Source organism: Lithobates pipiens, unplaced genomic scaffold (genome assembly GCF_037356315.1).
Source record: "Lithobates pipiens isolate NorthernLeopardFrog02 unplaced genomic scaffold, aLitPip1_a1.2 Scaffold_10, whole genome shotgun sequence".
Classification (NCBI taxonomy): Eukaryota; Metazoa; Chordata; class Amphibia; order Anura; family Ranidae; genus Lithobates; species Lithobates pipiens.
Genome location: NW_027507686.1, coordinates 163706938 through 163727661, shown reverse-complemented (window position 1 = coordinate 163727661; position 20724 = coordinate 163706938). Strand labels below are relative to the sequence as shown.

General features: G+C 44.9%; 1 protein-coding gene across 3 annotated transcripts in view; it reads left to right on the top strand.

The window, feature by feature from the left end:
• RASSF7 (Ras association domain family member 7) overlaps positions 1-20724 on the top strand; it is a 109105-nt gene that overhangs the window by 8539 nt on the left and 79842 nt on the right. For 2 of the 3 annotated variants that reach the window (XM_077458967.1, XM_077458994.1), the window contains exon 1: positions 6669-6826. The exons of the other annotated variant lie outside the window; for it this stretch is intronic. The gene's annotated coding sequence lies outside the window, so the exon portion shown is untranslated. Of the gene's footprint in view, positions 1-6668; positions 6827-20724 lie in introns of those variants that run through there. 3 annotated transcript variants of the gene reach the window in all.

Sequence of the window (20724 nt, the reverse complement as noted above, 5' to 3'; positions counted from 1 at the left end):
GAAAGGTGCATGAAGGTGTTATAGAAATCATGGTTTACATTATCACAAAAATGCTATGTATTAGTGCAGAAATTTCAATACACTTTCTACAATGTTAAAAAGTGCATATGTGCATTTATGCATATCACATAATGAAAAAAGTGCTAAGTGCCTATAAAAGTGCCACAATTTCAATATATACTGTAAAAAAGTGCTACGTGTTTCTATAAGTGCCACAATATGTAAATACAGTACTTAACACTTTGTAAAGTCAATACACAAGTCCAACAGCAGAAATTAATATCAGAAAGTCCCTCTGGAACAAAAGTGACAGTGTGCTTCAGTGCTTAGTGGGTTCCTGAATTGCAACCGGTGTGATTTCCGTGCATAAAGACAATATTCTGCACTCACCAGCTCCCCTGCCCCTTAAGGGGTTAATGCGCCTCCATAGTGTGAGCCCCTGTGTCGCTATATAGAGCTGCTCCGGTTACTATCCAGTAATTTTCCTCATTAAAAATAGAATGAAGCATACATAGTGTAATCCAGTTTAAAACCAAATTTTATTATATGCATGAAATGCTACTCACAAAATTGAAGGATAAAACAGCGCCTCAGTGTATATGCTGATCACAGAGTTTGAATTCACCACCGCCGCCGTTGTGAGAGAGTGTACACCATAGGCCACGCCCTACGCGTTTCGTCATTGGACGTCGTCTGGAGCCTTATTCATGAAGACCTCTCTGGTTTGACATAAGGTAGGCTCTACCTGCACTGAGCACGCTTGACTTGGTAGCGCTGCCGAAAAAGACCGAGCCGGCTGTACTGTGTATTCGGCTTGGCTCCGCTCGCAGTCCTGCCCAGTATGGGCGGGACTGCAAGCCGAGCCGAGCCGAGTACACAGTACAGTCAGCTCGGTCTTTTTCGGCAGCGCTCGCTCCAGAAACAGCAGGGAGGCGGGACTACAAGTGGAGCCGAGCAGTCGGCTCTGTCTTGTTCGGCGGTGCTCTGTATTTTTCGGCGGCGCTCAGTATTTTAGAGTCGCAGACAGTGGAGATCGGCGTATAACACGCACCCACGACTTTCCCCCGATTTTAAGGGGGAAAAAGTGTGTGTTATACACCGATAAATACGGTACTTTCTAACCTTGTGGAGAGTTTCATCCACTTCACACCAGGCAATTGCGTAGTTAGGTGCCCTTGCAAAAAAGGCTCTATTGGGCAATCTTCAAATATTGTGGCCGCTGCCATGTATACTCCGGTATTCATGGCAGCGGTGAAGATAAAGGAGGAGGACCGCTTCGGGGGCTTCGTTCTCAGGTAAGTTATTCATAATGAGCTAGCATGCTATGCATACTAGCTCATTATGCCTTTGCCTTGCAGGTTGCATTTTTATTTTTATTTTTTAAAGTGCCCTTACTTCCTCTTTAATAGGTTTTGTCAACTGCTATTAGCGCCATACACCACAAATCTGAAAGTGAAAAACATGTTATAAATGAACAGCTACACAGATCGGCAACACATGTCAATGCACAAAGGAAACACACCTGCATGCATCACATACCTGCCTAGTGTTAGAAAACACACCTCTACACACATGCATATACAGTGGTGAAAATAATAATTTAATCCCCTGCAGATTTTGTAAATTTGCACAATTACAAAGAAATTAAGGGTCTATCATTTTTATCATAGGTGTATTTTAAATGATGGAGACAGAATGTCAACCAAAAATCCTGAAAAACCACATGATACAAATGTTATAAATTGAGTTGCAGTTGAAAGAAAATAAGTGCTATATTTGATCCCCTACTATGAATAAACAATAATTCTGGTTCCCGCAGACTGGCTACAGTACGTGCTCTTGTGCTATGCAGATTAGTCCTGTCAATTTAAGAAAGTTTTCCTAATGACAACTCGTTGTGTGTATAAAAGACACCTGTCCACAGAATTGCTTTCTTCCATTCAAACCTCACCATCATGGGCAAGACCACAGAGATGTCAAAGGACGTCAGGGACAAGATTGTAGGTCTGCATAAGGCTGGCATGGGCTACAAAACTATTATATATAGTTTCGTTATTCTGCGCTTACCAACCTGATAATGTGATAAATATTGTATGTAATACAATATTATATGTGATACAAAAAAAGGTGAAAAAGGGTGTGACCCTAAGAACACCATCACTACAGTCAAGCATGGAGGTGGAAGCATTATGCTTTGGGGCTGTTTCTCTACTAAAGGTACAGGTCGGCTTTGCTGCATTGAGGGGCCAAATATTATAAAATCTTGAATGAGAACCTTCTTCCCTCAGCCAGAACCCTGAAGATGAAAACAATATAATGCCAGCGCTAAAAATAAAAACCAATCACTAAAAGTTCACTGATTCCATTTAAAAGTCCATGTGGTAAATGAATGCCTGTCAATTAGCAGGCTTAGGGTGGCCACATACACAAATGACAATCTCTTCTCTGGAGTGAAGTCAACACTGGAAAATTACATAAAAAGGAACCAGAAGAAAGCCTCTCTGTGACATACTGAAGCAGAGCATGATTCCTTCCCTTCAGAGACTGGGCCACAGGGCAGTATTCCAACATAACGACCCCAAACACACCTCCAGGATGACCACTGCCTTGCTAAAGAAGCTGAGGGTAAAGGTGATGGACTGTCCAAGCATGTCTCCAGACCTAAACCCTATTGAGCATCTGTGGGGCATCCTCAAATGGAAGGTGGAGGAGCGCAAGGTCTCTAACATCCACCAGCTCCGTGATGTCATCATGGAGGAGCAGAAGAGGACTCCAGTGGCAACCTGTGAAGCGCTGGTGAATTCCATGCCCAAGAGGGTTAAGGCAGTGCTGGAATATAATGGTGGCTACACAAATATTGACACTTTGGGTGCAATTTGGACATTTTTACTTAAGGATGTACTCACTTTTGTTGCCAGCAGTTTATAAATGAATGGCTGTGTGTTGAGTTATTTTGAGGGGACAGAAAATTTACACTGTTATACAAGCTGTACACTCACTACTATATATTGTAGCAAAGTGTATTTTCTTCAGTTTCATCACATGAAAAGATATAATAAAATATTTGCAAAAATTTGAGGAGTGTGCTCACTTTTGTGAGATATTGTGTGTGTGTGTGTGTGTGTGTGTGTGTGTGTGTGTGTGTATGTATGTATATATATATATATATATATATATATATATATATATATATATATATATATATATAGTGTGTGTACAAATCTGCCCAAAATGGTCCTGATATAAAAAGGGTAACGTTTATGTGATCTGTATATTAAGAGGAATGGTGTGTATGTTATCTAACAACCTAAAAAATAAAGTAAAGATCAATGAGTCCGTCAATTAGTGAACAAATGACTGATGAGTAATAGGCTATGAGATGATACTAATTTCTAATTCTTCATTCAAGCCAATGGGCACAAGGGTATCAAGATTAAATATCCAGAATAGCTTGGAGAAACGTTCTGCTTCAGATAGATTTTTGGGGATGGCTTCTCTGATCCAGACCTGGAGACCTATCGTAGATTTATTATGGAACTCTAAAAATGTCCTGGGATGCTGTGCTTATCACAGCCCTCTTCAATAAAATGGCGGTGTTTGCCGAAACGTTGCCTCAGTGGGCAGATTATAGTGCATCCCACATACAACAGCTTACAAGGACACGCGAGAAGGTATACCACATAATCCGTAGAACAGTCGTAGAAGTTATCTATGTTGTAGGTTTTATCCTTGTGTGTAAAGTTTTTTTGCCCATGTCTCATGTAGTCACAAGTTTGCACAGCGCCTTACGGCAACTATACATCCCTTTTCGGGGAAGTAGACATAAAGTAGCCAAGCCGCTCTCCATCCACACCCAGAAACGACTCTCATTTCGACTATCGCCCTGTCATACCCCTGCTGGTTACCATCGGATTGGAAGTGCTGGAGATATATTCCGCCTGATTGCCACCTTGGATGAGCTTTTTACCTTCATAATTCATGTGAGTGTCCATTTAATGGATCATTTTATGTATCAATAAATATTACACTTATAGACGATTTTCTGTTTCCTTTTTAGAACACTGAAGATGGGTCATGGATGAGTCTACCAGCATGACTATGACCCAAATCGTTGACAACACCAAGGCAACAAAAGAGTGTCTCAAGAAGAAGCACATTAAGGTCATGCCTAGCCAGACTCCATAACTTAATCCTATAGAAATTATATAGAGGGAGCTGAAACTTTGAGTTACCAAGCGACAGTCAAGAAACTTCTAGAGAAAACCTCTAGAGAAGATCTGTAAAGAAGAGTGGACCAAAATCCCTCCTGAGATGTGTGCAAACCTGGTAACCAACCAAGAAACGTCTTACCTCTGTGCTTGCCAACAAGAGTTTCTCCACCAAGTACTAAGTCATGTTTTGGTTGACATTCTGTCTCCATCATTTAAAATACACCTATGATAAAAATGATAGACCCTTCATTTATTTGTAAGTGGGCAAACTTACAAAGTCTGAAGAAGATCAAATAATTAATTTCCCAGTTGAATTCACACTGTTGTCATGCAGTAATGTCATTGATTCTGACAGGCACTTCATTGCACCTTTCAAACACACAATGTGCAGAAATGCCTTCCTGTGCGTTGTGGTGTGCTGCATTGCAAGCACATTTATTTGTGTGTTTTGGTGCATTAGGAAGCCCATTCAAGTGATTGTGATGCCTCAACACATGACAGCACTTTGAACTCATGAGGGGTGCAGGAGTACCGCCCCCCCAATCCATGCTCCTGGACCCCTAATCTCCAGACGCATGGATTTAATTTTTTTTTTTTTACACATGTAATTAGAGCCTGAAAGTGGTTGTAAACCCTTACAAACCACTTTGACCTACAGGTAAGCCTAGATTAAGGCTTACCTGTAGGTCCAAGAAATATCTCCTAAACCTACACGGTTGCCAAAAGACAGGCACCGCTGTCTACGGCGCATGCTGTTAACGGCGATGTGCCACGAGTGTCGGCTCCTGTGCGCATGCGCGGGAGTGACGTCATCGCGGCTCGGCCGAATAACCGCGCCGGAGCAGCGAGACCCACCAAGAAGATGGAGGCTCCGTACACAAGGGGACAGCGGTGACTTCACTGGCTCCTGTGTCAGGTAAGTGACACATAATGGACTACTATGCGATGCATAGTAGTTCATTATGCTTTAACTTTGCAGGGAATCAAAGAGGAAGTAAACCCTCTTGAAGCTTCTAATTGACTTAAAAAAGGGTGGGCTTGGGGGGCAGAGCACTGCACCCCAAGCCCATTCGCTTGTGTGACATTAGCAAATTAATATTCTCTAATGTGTTCTTGCTTCCCCTCCCAGTGTTCTGCCGTATAGTGTCCGGCCATCAAATAGTGTCTGGGCCGTACTGCGCATGCGCAGTACGGAGCAGACGAAGCTTCGGAAAATCTCCGAAGCTGAACAGCGCCTGCGCCGTGAGTGGAGGTGGTAGCCCCACCATCCAAGCGGACATGGGGTTGTGAATATTAGAGGGCCCCTCGCGGGCGAGCTTCGCTCGCCACGCTTCGGGCTCGGCCTCGCTGCGCTCTGCTCTTTTTTTTCCCCACTCTATGTCCACTTGGATAGTGGGGATAGAACCTGGACTCACGGCGCAGGCGCCGTTCATCCTCGGCAATTTTCGGAATCTGTGTCGCTGTGTACTGCGCATGCGCAGTACGCAGCGGACACTATCGGATGGAGGACGTTATATGACAAGACACCGGCCAATCAGGAAGTGGGTCCTGAGATCCAATTGCCTGGTAGTCCTAAGACCTGATTGGCTGGGAGGAGAAGTGTCCACCTGGACTCAGGTGTAGGTGCCGGGGGACCTGGATGGGGTAAGTACAGGGCGGGCGAGCGAGCGAAGTGGTGATTAATGTTTTTTTAGAGTGCACAGCTTTGTAGCAATATATCTATGAGCAAAAGTAGAACTAAAGATTACACATTTTTATTTTTTCATTTTGGATAGAACAATGGAGGTTTACAGCCCCTGTTGGGTTTATTTTTGCCATCTGTGTCCCATTGGGAAGACTTTCCTTGACTTCCTGTCCCATAGCCAAAATATTAAGTGAGGGAAAATATCTGGTTGTCACCAGAAATAGTTTCCCCTTTGGAAGATTTCCTCTTGATCACTGTTCTGGTGACAACCCAAATTGTAAGATTTGGCATCACATTCACTCTAGGTGATCATGGTAAACAGAACAAACATAGAGGGTGAATCTCCCCAACAAAGCCACAGATGATAAGCAGTAAAAACCGGACAGGGGGTCTAGTCTATCTCCATTCTATCCAAAACTAAAAAAAAAAAAAAAAAAAAAAGTTTTGCTTTTCCTTCTTCTTTATTAGATCCATGTATTCCCAGACAAGAAAGTGATCATGGAAGAGGCGCTCAGCTATGCTGCAAGTCTCTCTGGCCATAGCTTTCATAAGGATCATTCGGTGAGTTTGCTTAGGGAAATCCTGGTAGTGGTTGTGCCTGGAGATGAAGGGTTAACACACCTCTGCTCTCCAGAGAATGACATCACCCTCCAGATGACACCTGGCCCCGCCCACACCTGCACACAGAGGCACCGAGCTGGGGAAGTGCTAAGGTGACAGGGCTGTAGTAGAGTGGGTGTGGTCAGGAGGCCGGGGCTGACCAATCAGAGCTGCGAGAGATGATGCAGGCAGGTTGCTTCCTGGCTCATTCCAAGGTATTGCAGGGTGGGGGAAGGATCAGCTGATCTGCACTGCTAGACCGAGGAGCTGGAGTGACATTAGGACAGAGATCAGAGATTGGCCGGGATCTACACACAGACACTCAGCACAGGTAAGAATATCGCCTCCACATACTATGGAGGGGAAGGGGGACCACTGACTTTATCTCTGAACTTATACTAAGCTGCCACACTCGGTAACCTTGCAGTGACAGGAGCTGATTGTGACTGGTGAGCCTGCCATTATTCTGCATTACAGCAGGTGACAGCACAGTCAGTGTGTATATATAATATATATTTTACTGTACATCATGATTGTATTCACTTATAGAGACTTTGTCACTTGGCTCTACTGCTGTACAGTAAGGTGGGGTGTCATCATAGTACAGAGTACATGTCACCATCAATGCTCTCTGAAATGTAGAGGTCACAGCTGGCACTGGGTAGATTTATAGATTCTGATCTGGATAATACAAAGTCTTGGTTCTGGAAGATTTGTAGGCTTATTGTGACATGTTTGGGATTTTTCGTTTTCAACCAGAACCAGGTATAAATATTTGGAGTTGCCTTAGACTGTCATTGGGGAGGTGACATCTTATTACTGCTGGAAAGGGAAGCTGCAGGCAGAGGCAGCCAGGAGCAGCTGCAGGTGTTGCCAGCGAGAGGCAGCCAGGGGTAGTTGCATTTAGTGCAAACCAGAGGCAGCCAGGAGTAGTTGCAAGTAGTGCAAACCAGAGGCAGCCAGGAGTAGTTGCAAGTAGTGCAAACCAGAGGCAGCCAGGAGTAGTTGCAAGTAGTGCAAATCAGAGGAAGTCAAGGGTAGCCACATGCGAGACCGTGGTAGCCAGGGGAAGCTTCAGGTAGTGTGGGCCAGATAAAGCCAGGAACAGACACACGTAGTATGAGCTGGAGGCAGCCAGCAATAGCTGCAAGTAGCGTGAGCTGGAGGAAGCTAGGCGCAACTGCAGGTAGAACAAGCCAGAAGCAGCCTTCGGTAGTATGAGCTGTAGGCAGCCAGAAGCAGCCTTCGGTAGTATGAGCTGTAGGCAGCCAGAAGCAGCCTTCGGTAGTATGAGCTGTAGGCAGCCAGAAGCAGCCTTCGGTAGTATGAGCTGTAGGCAGCCAGAAGCAGCCTTCGGTAGTATGAACTCTAGGCAGCCAGGAGCAGCTGCAGGTAGTGAGGAGCCAGACATCCTCAGATGTCAGATCATGGAGAGCGTGTTCTCCCCCCCCCCCCCCACGCAGTTTGGTTACTTTGTAATGATGTGGGTCTGTATCAGAAGACAATAGAATGTATCCCTGATTATATAAATGTGTATTCCAGTTCCAGGCTGATCCTATATAAGTCTCATTTTGTCCCCTTGTATTAGAATTACTTCCTATGGACTCTCTATCTATATACTGTACTGTATATTTTACACGCCCATAGTGGTTTCCTATGGCTTGTTCTGCTCTAGCACTTATTAGTATCATGTTGCATTACATTGCTGGATACAAATATGAGAAAAGTCCTCTAACCGTAACATATGGATCTCCTTCTGACTGCCGGGTATTGTTAAGGCTGCATCTTCCACACTAAATAATTCCTCGTCGGTATTCTGTTCCTTCTTGCTCTGACAGGTTGTAACTTTACAACAGCTGGTGATCAGGGGCTGTGTTGGCCAATTGTATATCATTGGGCATTGTAGAGTGAATAGTGAAATCTAATATGCTTGCAGGATAGCCTGTGCGATCAGGGTCTAGTTCCCAGGGCAATCCAAGGGATCCCCCTAATGAGAGATATGAGGCAACAACGTGATCTGATACGAAGGTGTAGGTCTGGAATAAGCCGGCAGCTGTGGAATTACTATCAATGCTATGGCTGCTAATATAGATATATGATGTAACTGAACTCCACACTAGGACAAAACTCTGAGGTCACTATGTACTCAAAAAATATTGCAGTACAGGGAAATCTAAAGTATGGGGCTATGTTAATAGGTTGTTGAAAACCAAAGTCAGTTTTTGTTTTATTTTTATAGAAATAAATTGGCACATTCAGAGCCCATTCACACAGGGGCAACTCCTGATCCGACTTCAGGTCGCCCCTAGTCGCCTCAGGTCGCCTCAGGTCGGACAACATTTAAAAATCAATGTAAGTGAATGAGAGCCGTGTTAATGCACACTACTGAAGTCGCTCCGACTTCAAAAAAGGTTCCTGTACTACTTCTATCCGACTTGTAGGCGACCGGTACCCATTGATTTCAATGGAGGTCGCCTCCAAGTCGGATCTCTGTCTATACGGAGGCGACTTTGACAGAATTATCAGCTCTCAAGAGGGAACTCCACGGCAAATTTCTGAAAAAAATTTGGCGTGGGTTCCCCCTCCGAGAGCATACCAGGCCCTTAGGTCTGGTATGGATTCCAAGGGGAACCCCCTACGCCGAAAAAACGGCGTGGGGGTCCCCCCCAGATCCACACCAGACCCTTATCCGAGCACGCTACCCGGCCGGCCAGGAAAGGGGGTGGGGACGAGCGGGCGGCCCCCCCCCTCCTGAGCCGTACCAGGCCGCGTGCCCTCAACATGGGGGGGTGCCTTGGGGGAGGGGGGGCGTGCGGCCCCCCCACCCCAAAGCACCTTGTCCCCATGTTGATGAGGACAAGGGCCTCTTCCCGACAACCCTGGCCGTTGGTTGTCGGGGTCTGCGGGCGGGGGGCTTATCGGAATCCGGGAGCCCCCTTTAATAAGGGGGCCCCCGGATACCGGCCCCCCACCCTATGTGAATGAGTATGGGGTACAATGTACCCCTACCCATTCACCTGTGAAATAAAGTACAATAAAACACACAACACAGAGAAAAAGTATTTTATTGCACAGCCGGGGGTCTTCCGTCTTCGGGGGTCTTCTCGCCGGACTCCTCCGCTATGTGTGTGTAGCTCTTTTGCCAGCGGAGGAGTCCGGCTTTCTTCCTCCCCGCTGCCGGCCTCTTCTCCCGACTTCGGGGGTCTTGTCCCCCTCTTCGGTTCTTCTGCCGGGCCACCGCGCCTGGTCCGGTGGCCCGGTCTTCTGTCGCCGTCTTCCGTTCTTCTGTCGCCGCCTTCGGTTCTTCTGCCGGGCCACCGCGCCTTCTTATAGCTCTTTTACAGGCGGTGGCCCGGTCTTCCGTCGCCGTCGCCGCCGCCGCCGCCTTCCGTTCTTCTCCTTCTTCTTCTCCTGGAGATGTTGACTCGACGAGCTCTCCGGCCACAATGCCAGGGACGCGCTCCGCTGCCTCTTATATAGGGACAATGGGGCGGTGTCACATGGGTTGATGTCACATGGGTTGGTCACATGGGTTGATGTCACATGGTGACCCCGCCCCCTTACCATGTGACATCAACCCATGTGACCAACCCATGTGACATCAACCCATGTGACACCGCCCCATTGTCCCTATATAAGAGGCAGCGGAGCGCGTCCCTGGCATTGTGGCCGGAGAGCTCGTCGAGTCAACATCTCCAGGAGAAGAAGAAGGAGAAGAACGGAAGGCGGCGGCGGCGGCGACGGAAGACCGGGCCACCGCCTGTAAAAGAGCTATAAGAAGGCGCGGTGGCCCGGCAGAAGAACCGAAGGCGGCGACAGAAGAACGGAAGACGGCGACAGAAGACCGGGCCACCGGACCAGGCGCGGTGGCCCGGCAGAAGAACCGAAGAGGGGGACAAGACCCCCGAAGTCGGGAGAAGAGGCCGGCGGCGGGGAGGAAGAAAGCCGGACTCCTCCGCTGGCAAAAGAGCTACACACACATAGCGGAGGAGTCCGGCGAGAAGACCCCCGAAGACGGAAGACCCCCGGCTGTGCAATAAAATACTTTTTCTCTGTGTTGTGTGTTTTATTGTACTTTATTTCACAGGTGAATGGGTAGGGGTACATTGTACCCCATACTCATTCACATAGGGTGGGGGGCCGGTATCCGGGGGCCCCCTTATTAAAGGGGGCTCCCGGATTCCGATAAGCCCCCCGCCCGCAGACCCCGACAACCAACGGCCAGGGTTGTCGGGAAGAGGCCCTTGTCCTCATCAACATGGGGACAAGGTGCTTTGGGGTGGGGGGCCGCACGCCCCCCTCCCCCAAGGCACCCCCCCATGTTGAGGGCACGCGGCCTGGTACGGCTCAGGAGGGGGGGGGCCGCCCGCTCGTCCCCACCCCCTTTCCTAGCCGGCCGGGTAGCGTGCTCGGATAAGGGTCTGGTGTGGATCTGGGGGGGACCCCCACGCCGTTTTTTCGGCGTAGGGGGTTCCCCTTGGAATCCATACCAGACCTAAGGGCCTGGTATGCTCTCGGAGGGGGAACCTACGCCAAATTTTTTTCAGAAATTTGCCGTGGAGTTTCCCCTTGAGCTCATTCTCTGCTTGGCCGCGGCAAAAGTCGCCTGGCCTGGGGCGACTTGTAAGTCGTCCCAAGTCGCGCTTGAAGTCATCACAAGTCGTTTTGAAGTCGTCCCAAGTCGCCGCTGTCAAGTCGTGTCCAAGTAGCCTGATCAAGTCGCCTACAAGTCGTGTTGCCCCTGTGTGAATGGGCTCTCAAGCTATACCCAATGTATCATACATGCTGGGACCTGTAGTTCTCCTTCTGAAGAGATCTGGGCCAAAAATGCAGTTTTAAAATATGTGTATGCATGGAAATGTATGCACATTTTACAGCCAATCTCCAGCTGAGGCTTGATTCACTCCTGGGTTTTGTGTTTTGTGTGAACACCAAAAAGTGTAAAACGTGTCAGGTGTCAAATTTGTCCACCGCAATATCACAGTCCCGCTATAAGTTGCTGATCGCCGCCATTACTAGTTAAAAAATAATTCATAGTTTGTAGATGCTGTAACTTTTGCGCAAACCAATCAATATATACATATTGGGATTTTTTTTTTTTTAACAAAAATATGTAGCAGAATACGTATTGGCTTAAATTGATGATGAAATTTAGATTTTTTTTTTTTTTTTTTTTTTTTTTTTTTTTTATTAGGAATATTTTATATCAAAGCAAAGTACAAAATATTTATTTATTTTTTTTATTTTTTTTATTTTTTTTAAATTGTCATGCTTTTTTTGTATCTAGCGCAGAAAATAAAAACTGCAGAGGTGATCAAATACCACCAAAAGAAAGCTCTATTTGTGGGGGAAAAAGGACATTACATTTTATTTGGGTACATCGTCGCACGCCCTGTGCAGTTGTCAAAGTAAGGCAGTGCCATATAAAACAAAAAATGGCCTGGTCATGAAGGGGGGTAAACCTTCTGGGGCTGAAGTGATTAAAATAGAATTAAACGCAAACCTTTTCTCTAGTCTTGGACAGAGTGGAGAGGCATTAGAGTACCTTATATTACTGTCTGTGCCCCCTCGTTTGAGAAATTCACCCTTTCTATTAGTCTTGCTATCATGGAGAGTTAAAGAAAATCTAAAATTTTGGGTTGTAATGTCACCAGAAGAGGTTGTTAAGGTTGAATAAAGACACCAGCCCATCCAGCTCAACCTGAGTGAGTGTCTACAATTGTCCCTATCCCTGTACATTGCACGCTCACATTGGTCCCTACCCTCAAGGAGCCCACTATCCAAGGTCCCCATTCATATACTAGGGCCAATTTTGGACAGAATCCAATAGGCCTACCTGCATGTCTTTGGAGAGGTATAAAGGGGAAATCTTCCAATAGGGACACTAGTTCTGGTAACAACCAGGCATTCCCTCACTTTGGAGGCATCTCACTTCCTGTTGTGGCTATGGGACAGGAAATAAAGGGAAATATTCACAATGGGACACAGATGGCAAACAATAAAGCTGACCTAACCCTCCCATACTCTACCTAAAATGAAAGAGAAATGTTTTGCCTTTTTAGTTCTACTTTAAGCTGGGTTTACACTATTAGTGTTCACACTTTTCTTCGCATTAGGGGTGCACCAAATGGGTTTTTTGGTGCCTTTTTAAAAAAAAATTATTTATATTTTTATATACATTTGATTTGTATTATATTATTTTACTTTTTAATTAATAACATCAATTTAAATTAATATGAATTTATTGGTGGCCATTATTGGCACCTTTTGGTGCACGAAAAGCTCAGTCTGCAGTCTCCAACCTTCTGATACAGGAGATGGTCAGAGACTGCAGATGTGCTACAAGAGATCAATGCAGCCTCACCAGTTCCCCTCATGCAACCTGCCGGTGCTCGTCATATGCAGATTGCCAGTGTCTGGATGCAGCCTTGCTATGCCCGGACCAGAGCGGCAATCTGTGTGTCTTGGAGCTGTGAACTGAATTGCCCAGGTGGCTGCAGTAACAATGTCCCGCCTCCTGTAATCGCATCACGCTGATTTAATGTTACATTGTTACCTCAGCCGCCTGGGCAATTCAGCTCCATGACACACGGAGATTGCTACTCTGTGGGAAGGGAGGAGGGAGGACTGGGGCGAACCAGGAAGACGCCTCCGCAATGGGTGGCACCAGGGGCCCGCCCAGGCCCTTCCCCCCCCATCTTCCACCCCCATTTTCCGCCCCATTATCGGCAAGATTTTTCTTTCAGCAATGCGCCGAAAACACAGTTTTCTGCCGATATGTTTCGGCGGCTGAAATGTCTATGCATCCCTAATTCCCATGTCAGGAGATTGTGACCGGCTCTCAATGGTGCCAGTTTACACATCTCCGGGGCGGCTGCAGAGTGAATTGTACAGTCCTGTGTGTCTTCTGGTCTGAATTAGGCTACAAATTCGGACCAAAATCAGACCTGAATTGATGAACAGGGACACGCGGGACCCCTGCTGTCAGCCACTCCGTACGGCAAAGTCAACCCAGCTTAATACTTTCTTCACCTCTGTTGAAGGGGGACATGTTGGATAATTTTGCATCAATCAGCAGCCATAGCGAATGTCTTGGCGGGGTTTTTTTTCCATCCAATTTGTTTGTGTTTAGATGGAGGAATCTGTTAAGGTGGCCATGTATGGATTGAAATTCGGCCAGTTCACCAGGGACCAGCTGATTTTCGATCCATGTTATGAGCAGGCTCGTTGTACAGAAGTTAATCTACTGACCGACTTCTGTACAACCAGTTTGTTGGGTTTTTCCCAAATGATCAGTGCTATAGCCAGCAACACTGATTATTGTATTCTAATAGGGTGATTTTGTGTGCAGAGCTTTGAACCTAGCCCCAGGCTGGGCTCACACTATTGCCGCATGTGGCTCACAGCAGGAGTCCGCTGCGTCCCTGTTCACTGTTTCAGGTCCGATTTTCAGCCCACATTTTTGGCTGAATTAATCTATTGTTGCTCTATTAATCTATGAATACATATTTTGTTTGATTTCCTTTTAGATTTACTTTCAACTATGAAGTGCAAGGGCCTGCCTCATTGCATACAAATTGAAAGTGTTTAGGTTTGACCTCATATATTATACGGTTTTCGTAAATCTACAGAATAAAATTGTATTTGTGTGTGTGTGTGTATGTGTGTGTGTGTGTGTGTCCAGCATAAGGGGGTATGTGATTTTATGTCCAATGTTGAAGGCAAACGAAAAAATTTCAAATGAGATTTGTCCAGTCAGCAAATCTTAAGAATTTTCATACAAATGTTTGTAGAAATATTTTGTACGAACGTTCATTCGAAAATGACCATATTTAAGCCCCACACACAAGGACTGAATCTGGACCATGGGCACAGATCCCTGCCCGACACAAGTCCATCTCTCGAATGAGCATGCTGGAGAACCATGGATTGGCTTGTGATCAGTGCTTGCAGACAATTGCTGACAGGTGTGTTCTGACAGGGATGGGGAGGCCAGTGACCCTGTTGGAACACATTAGGTCAGCGGGGAGATCGCTGTACAGCGCCTAGAGGCGATTCAGTTCGCATTGTGCGCTATACAAGTATTTCATTCATTCATTCACTAACATTTGCATAGTTAGTACAGCAAGCTTTTTGCAAACTCTGTGTTTTTGGTGTGTTTTTTTTTTTTTTTTTTTTTTTTTTCTTTTTTCGGTCAACTCGCTGGATTGAATGAAAAAATAAAAAACGGCATTACACCTTTATTATCTTACCCATATATTTAATGAATGTTTGCAGTGTGGTGGGTATTTTATTCTTGTGCCGGAGTTGGGCTTATGGAATTAGATCATTTTAGGTCATAGAATCCCTCTATTTCCAGGGTAGAAATGTAGTTTCTTTAAAAAAAATTGACATCCAGCAAATGAAGTTGGCGCTTGGCAGGTGTTTGAACACTGAGAAATGTATCATCTCTTCTCCATTTGTCTGTCTTTAGAGAGGCTGGTAGAGCCAGGCACAGGGCAGAATTCCTGGCATTCCTATGAGCTGACCTTCCTTCCACAAAGCCCAGGAAGATCCTTCTTTCTTCTTTGTCAGTTGCAGAAAATCTGTTTCTATTATGTTTGTGATGAATAAGTAGTAGTATCATTTGCTTTTGGTATATTTTTAGGTAGCTTGTTATGTAACATATTTTCTAAGAAGAAAATACTTGAAGTGATTGAGGACATAAATATGGGAGCTGCCATGATGTGATTGATTTTATAGGCGCAGGGACTGATCCTGGCTTTACTACCTGGTGAGTCAGTGACCTGAACCAAGCGTGTAATAACTGACATCTTCAAATGTCTTTTATCCTGCATGCTTGTACTAGGTTGGTGGTGTCTCTCTAGGTAGTGCAGCCAGGACCCCGATGACAGCCTTGAAACCTACACCTTTAAATCTTTACATCAGACCAATAAGACACGAATGACTGCAGCTCTCTGATCTTTAAAGCAGAGTTCCAGTCATTTTTTTTGTGTTTATTAAAAGTCAGCAGCTACAAAAAGTGTAGCTGTTGACTTTTAATTAACACGCACTTACCTGTCCTATGATCCAGCAATGTGGTCGCCCAGACAGTGGAGAACTTTCGCTCAGATCGCCTAGGCGGTCCGGGCAGAAGTGGGAGCGGGTACCTGTCAAAACTGTCTATCGCTACTTTGAAAGCCAAATCTGAGTACGGAGTCTGAGAGAGATTCAGACCTTTCCACAGTATAATAAAGAAAATACATTCTGACATATTACCAGAAGAATTGGTTATAATATATTATCAGTTTTGGCTAAGATGCGTTTATAAATGTCTTATCTGGAATTATGCTAACTGGAATTATACTGTTAATATCCTGCAGATGTCTACGTAACAGAGTTAGTATGGCCATGGTGCCCATATGTTTCTGCATGTGAACTATAATGTGCACCGCCTGTAAAATTTTTAGAAATTTGCAAACAAAAATCAATTTTGATTAAAACCTATATGCATCCAAAATATTTTATAACATGTATACGTGAGATGACCTGTGACATTTTGTGTATCAAAAAATCTTCTCATACAACCATTTTTTATTTCCTTAAGTTCAGTGAATTATTGAATTTTATTTATACTTTTACCTTCAACAAAGGAGAATACTTGCCAAATTTTCACATCACTCTCAAATTTCTGATTTATATATATATATATATATATATATATATATATATATATATATATATATATATATATATATATATATATATATAATCTCACAAAAGTGAGTACACCCCTCACATTTTTGTAAATATTTTATTATATCTTTTCATGTGACAACACAGAAGAAATGTCATTTTGCTACAATGTAAAGTAGTGAGTGTACAGCTTTGTGTACATTTTCTGTCCCTTCAAATTAACTCCACACACAGCCGTTAATGTCTAAACCCGCTGGCAACAAAAGTGAGTGCACCCCTAAGTGAAAATGTCCAAATTGGGCCCAATTAGCTATTTTTCCTCTACAGTGTCATGTGACGCATTACTGTTATAAGGTCTCAAGTGTGAATGGGGAGCAGGTGTGTTAAATTTTGATGTTATAGCTCTCACTCTCTCATACTGGTCATTGGAAGTTCAACATGGCAAAGAACTCCTCTGACAATCTGAAAAAAAGAATTGTTGCTCTACATAAAGATGGCCTAGGCCAGTGATGGCAAACCTTGGCACCCCAGATGTTTTGGAACTAAATTTCCCCATGATGCTCATGCATTCTGCAGTGTAGTTCATCACTGGCGTAGGCTATAGGAAGATTTCCAAGACCCTGAAACTGAGCTGCAGCATGGTGGCCAAGACCATACAGCGGTTTAACAGGACAGGTTCCACTCAGAACCGGCCTCGTCATGGTCGACCAAAGAAGTTGAGTGCAGATGCTCAGCCATAGGCTGTCTTTGGGGGGAAAAAATACTTATGAGTGCTGCCAGTATTGCTGCAGAGGTTGAAAGGGTTGGGGTCAGCCTGTCAGTGCTCAGACAATACACCACACACTGCATCAAATTGGTCTTCATGGCTGTTGTCCCAGAAGGAAGCCTCTTCTAAAGATGATGCACAAGAAAGCCCACAAACAGTTGGATGAAGACAAGCCGACTAAGGACATGGATTACTGGAATCATGTCCTGTGGTCTGATGAGACCAAGATAAACGTATTTGGTTCAGATGGTGTCAAGCACGTGTGGTGCCAAGCAGGAGAAGTGTACAAAGACAAAGTGTGACTTTCCTACAGTCAAGCATGGTGGTGGGAGTGTCATGGTCTGGGGCTGCATGAGTGCTGCCAGCACTGGGGAGAATGCCAACATGTACTGTGACATACTGAAACAGAGCATGATCCCTCTCTTCGGAGACTGGGTCGAAAGGCAGCATTCCAACATAACGACCCCAAACACACCTCCAAGATGACCACTGCCTTGCTAAAGAAGCTGAAGGAAAAGGTAATGGGCTGGTCAAGTGTGTCTTCAGCCCTAAACCATATTGAGCATCTGTGGGGCATCCTCAAATGGAAGGTGTAGGAGCTCAAGGTCTCTAACATCCCCCAGCTTTGTGTGGTCATCATGGAGGAGTGGAAAAAGAATCCAGTGGTTACCTGTGAAGCTCTGGTGAACTCCATGCCCAAGAAAGTTAAGGCAGTGCTGGAAAATAATGGTGACCACACAAAATATTGACCCTTTGGGCCCAATTTGGACATTTTCACTTAGGGGTGTACTCACTTTTATTGCCAGTGGTTTAGACATTAATGGCTGTGTGTTACGTTATTTTGAGGGGACAGCAAATTTACATTGTTTTACCAGCTGTACACTCACTGCTTTACATTTGTAGCATAGTGTCACTTCTTCAGTGTTACATAAAAAGTTAGAATAAAATATTTACAAAAAATGTGAGGGGTGAATTCACTTTTGTCAGTAACACAGTATCTCACAAAAGTGAGTGCACCCTTATTACCCTTTTATTTTATACATATATATCACACGTGAGCGGTTACCTTTGGGTTATGGGCCCTGGACGCAGACCGGGTCCAGGGCCAATCACTCCGTGAGTGATTACATGCATGTTGCTACTATTGGCTGTGGGAACTGCCAGTTTCCCAATGTTTTCAATGAGGCGGCCCTCCTGCTGGGAATCCCTGCTGGTTACAACAATAACGCATGATATTCACATGTCCAAGACTTATCAACCTCATTACAATCTTTCACTATGTACATTTGGTCACAACTGATGATGGCTGTCAGGAAACCTCTTCCTGGATGATGAATAGCTAGTCATTATGGACATCTGACATGTTCTGTGGAATACTTAAATGAAAACTATTCCATGCATGATAATTGCAAAGATAAAAATATAATTATTTTCATTCTGATGAGCTCTGCAAAAGAAAATAGAAATGCTGAAAGATTTCAAAAGCTTTTTAACACCGTTGTATTACAGCACCATGCTCTTATAGGCCAATTTAATGTCATTTTTATTTCAACAAAATTTAAGGTCTGCTTATTAGATTAGGGCCCCCTCACCCAGTAAAAATCATGATTACTTTATAACGGGGTCGCCAAACTACAGCCGTGGGCCAAATGTGACCTGGCTGCAAGATCTTTATCCAGCCCACGTGGGTCAGTGGCCTCTAACATGGGTCTTCCACATGGGTTTCAGGTCAGCCTATAGTCTCCATTACTCCCAAGATCCACAATTCCCCCCCGCCACACACAGACTCCAGTGCAGATTCCCCCAAAACTCCCTGCCATTGTAGTGTTGGTTGCTAGGACTTCCGGCATCCTAACAACCAAACGTGTTTTAGCCCAGCATTTGCAGGAGGACAATCCTTCCTCTGTCCAGACCTGCTGCTACACCCATGCTCCTGGGTTCTTCAGACTTCAGTCCAAGCTGTGTGTGAAGTAAGGGTGTACTTTTGATGTAAGGGATGGTGGGTTAAATGGGGACACCTTGCAGTAAGGAGGACTCTGATGGGGAGGACCGTGATGTAAGGGGAGACTCTGATGGGCTCAAGATTTTTGGATTTTTTGCTTTGTTTTTTTTCTCTGCTCCTCTGAGTCTCCCAGGGAATGACTACCCCCAAATCTCATGAACAGACATTCCAGCCCAGTGTAAAAGCATCTTCATAAAATATTCGGGATGCTTGTTCTCAGGATTTGGCCAGAAGGATTGTGACATCCCCTTACTTAAGTGCTCTGTGGGTGGATAATGGGGATAAGGCAAGTATGTATTCCATTTTACTTACAAATTTAATTTTGCCCATATAAATCTATATTGATTTTTACAGGGGAAGAGTCCCTAATTTAATTGGTGCACTTTGCAGAGATGACAACCTTCATGCTTTTCCCATAAGAGACTTTAGATATAAGTTTGTACTAAATAACCAGGTGCTGTCACCTGTGAACCAGTGCTGTTACCAAGGAACAAGGTGTTGTCCCAGTGGCCCAGCCTGCGTCAGTATGGGGCTGGCGCTGCCTTTATGTATCTTCATTTAGAAGGCAGACACTGACCTTAGGATAAAACCAGGGAGGCTGACTGCGCATAACAAGCAGCCCGCTGCAGGTTAGCCACCGGCCTCCTTTTTCGGATAGTACTTATTCTTGCTCAGGTAGAAGAGAATCGGAGAATGTGTAGACTGTACTGCCCTTCTAACTAGACCAACTCTTTTTTTTGCTATGGTCTTGTGCTTATGGTGGTAACATACAGGCTGGTAAAGCAGAAATATTTTATATTACCTATATCATCTGACATTGTTTATCTGAAGTACTAATAGTGAGCCATTAGAGTTATGCCGTGTATACACGACTGGACTGTTCGACGGACTTGGTCCGGTGGTCAATCCGACGGACTTTGCAGCTGACGTCTGCTGGACTTTCAAAGGAACTGACTTGGCCAAACACGATCGCTCCAAAAGTCAGACGGATTCGAACGTGATGAAGTAGAATAAGGAAGTTCATAGCCAGTAGCCAATAGCTGCCCTAGTGTCGGTTTTAGCCCATCGGACTAGCACACAGACAAATGGATTGTCCGCTAAAAGCCAAGTCCGGTGGACAAATTTGAAGCCAGTCTTATTTCTAGGTCCGCTGGACTTTTGGGAGGAAAAAGTCCACTGGAGCCCACACACGAATTGTCTGATGGACTCTGGTCCGCCGGAAAGTCCGATCATGTGTACGCGGCATAAGAGATACTGAACACCTGTTAAGGGGTTATTGCAAACAAAGACAAAGATGACCAAGAGCCACATGGGGTCAACAACCATTAAATGGGATGATATTGTTTGCTGTCCAGATATTTAGGAACTACAGATCCCAGCATGCCCTCTTAGTAGCTAAAACTTCTTTTTTTTTTTTTTTTTTTACCAGATACAAATATATAATGATGTTATGGAGCGGGCGATCCAATAAATGCTATCAGCAAATTGCTTGCAATATATTAACTTTTTAGTATTTGTGGACTTTATTGGTAGTAAAATGGAAAAAATGTCACTCCCCTGGACGCTTGGCTTTCATCAATCCTCTTTTTCCCATAGTCACACCTGCAGATCAAAGTGGTGACTCCCTTTATGGGGCGAGCAGGCAGCCTCCTTGCCTTTCATCATGATCTGCTCTGATGCACTGAATGAAGCTCTCTACTTACAGGTGCACCCGGGATCTCCATTCCTCCTCCGGCCACAATACACACCTCATTTTTGTATTGGCTTTTGTCTTCTGAGTGTTTAA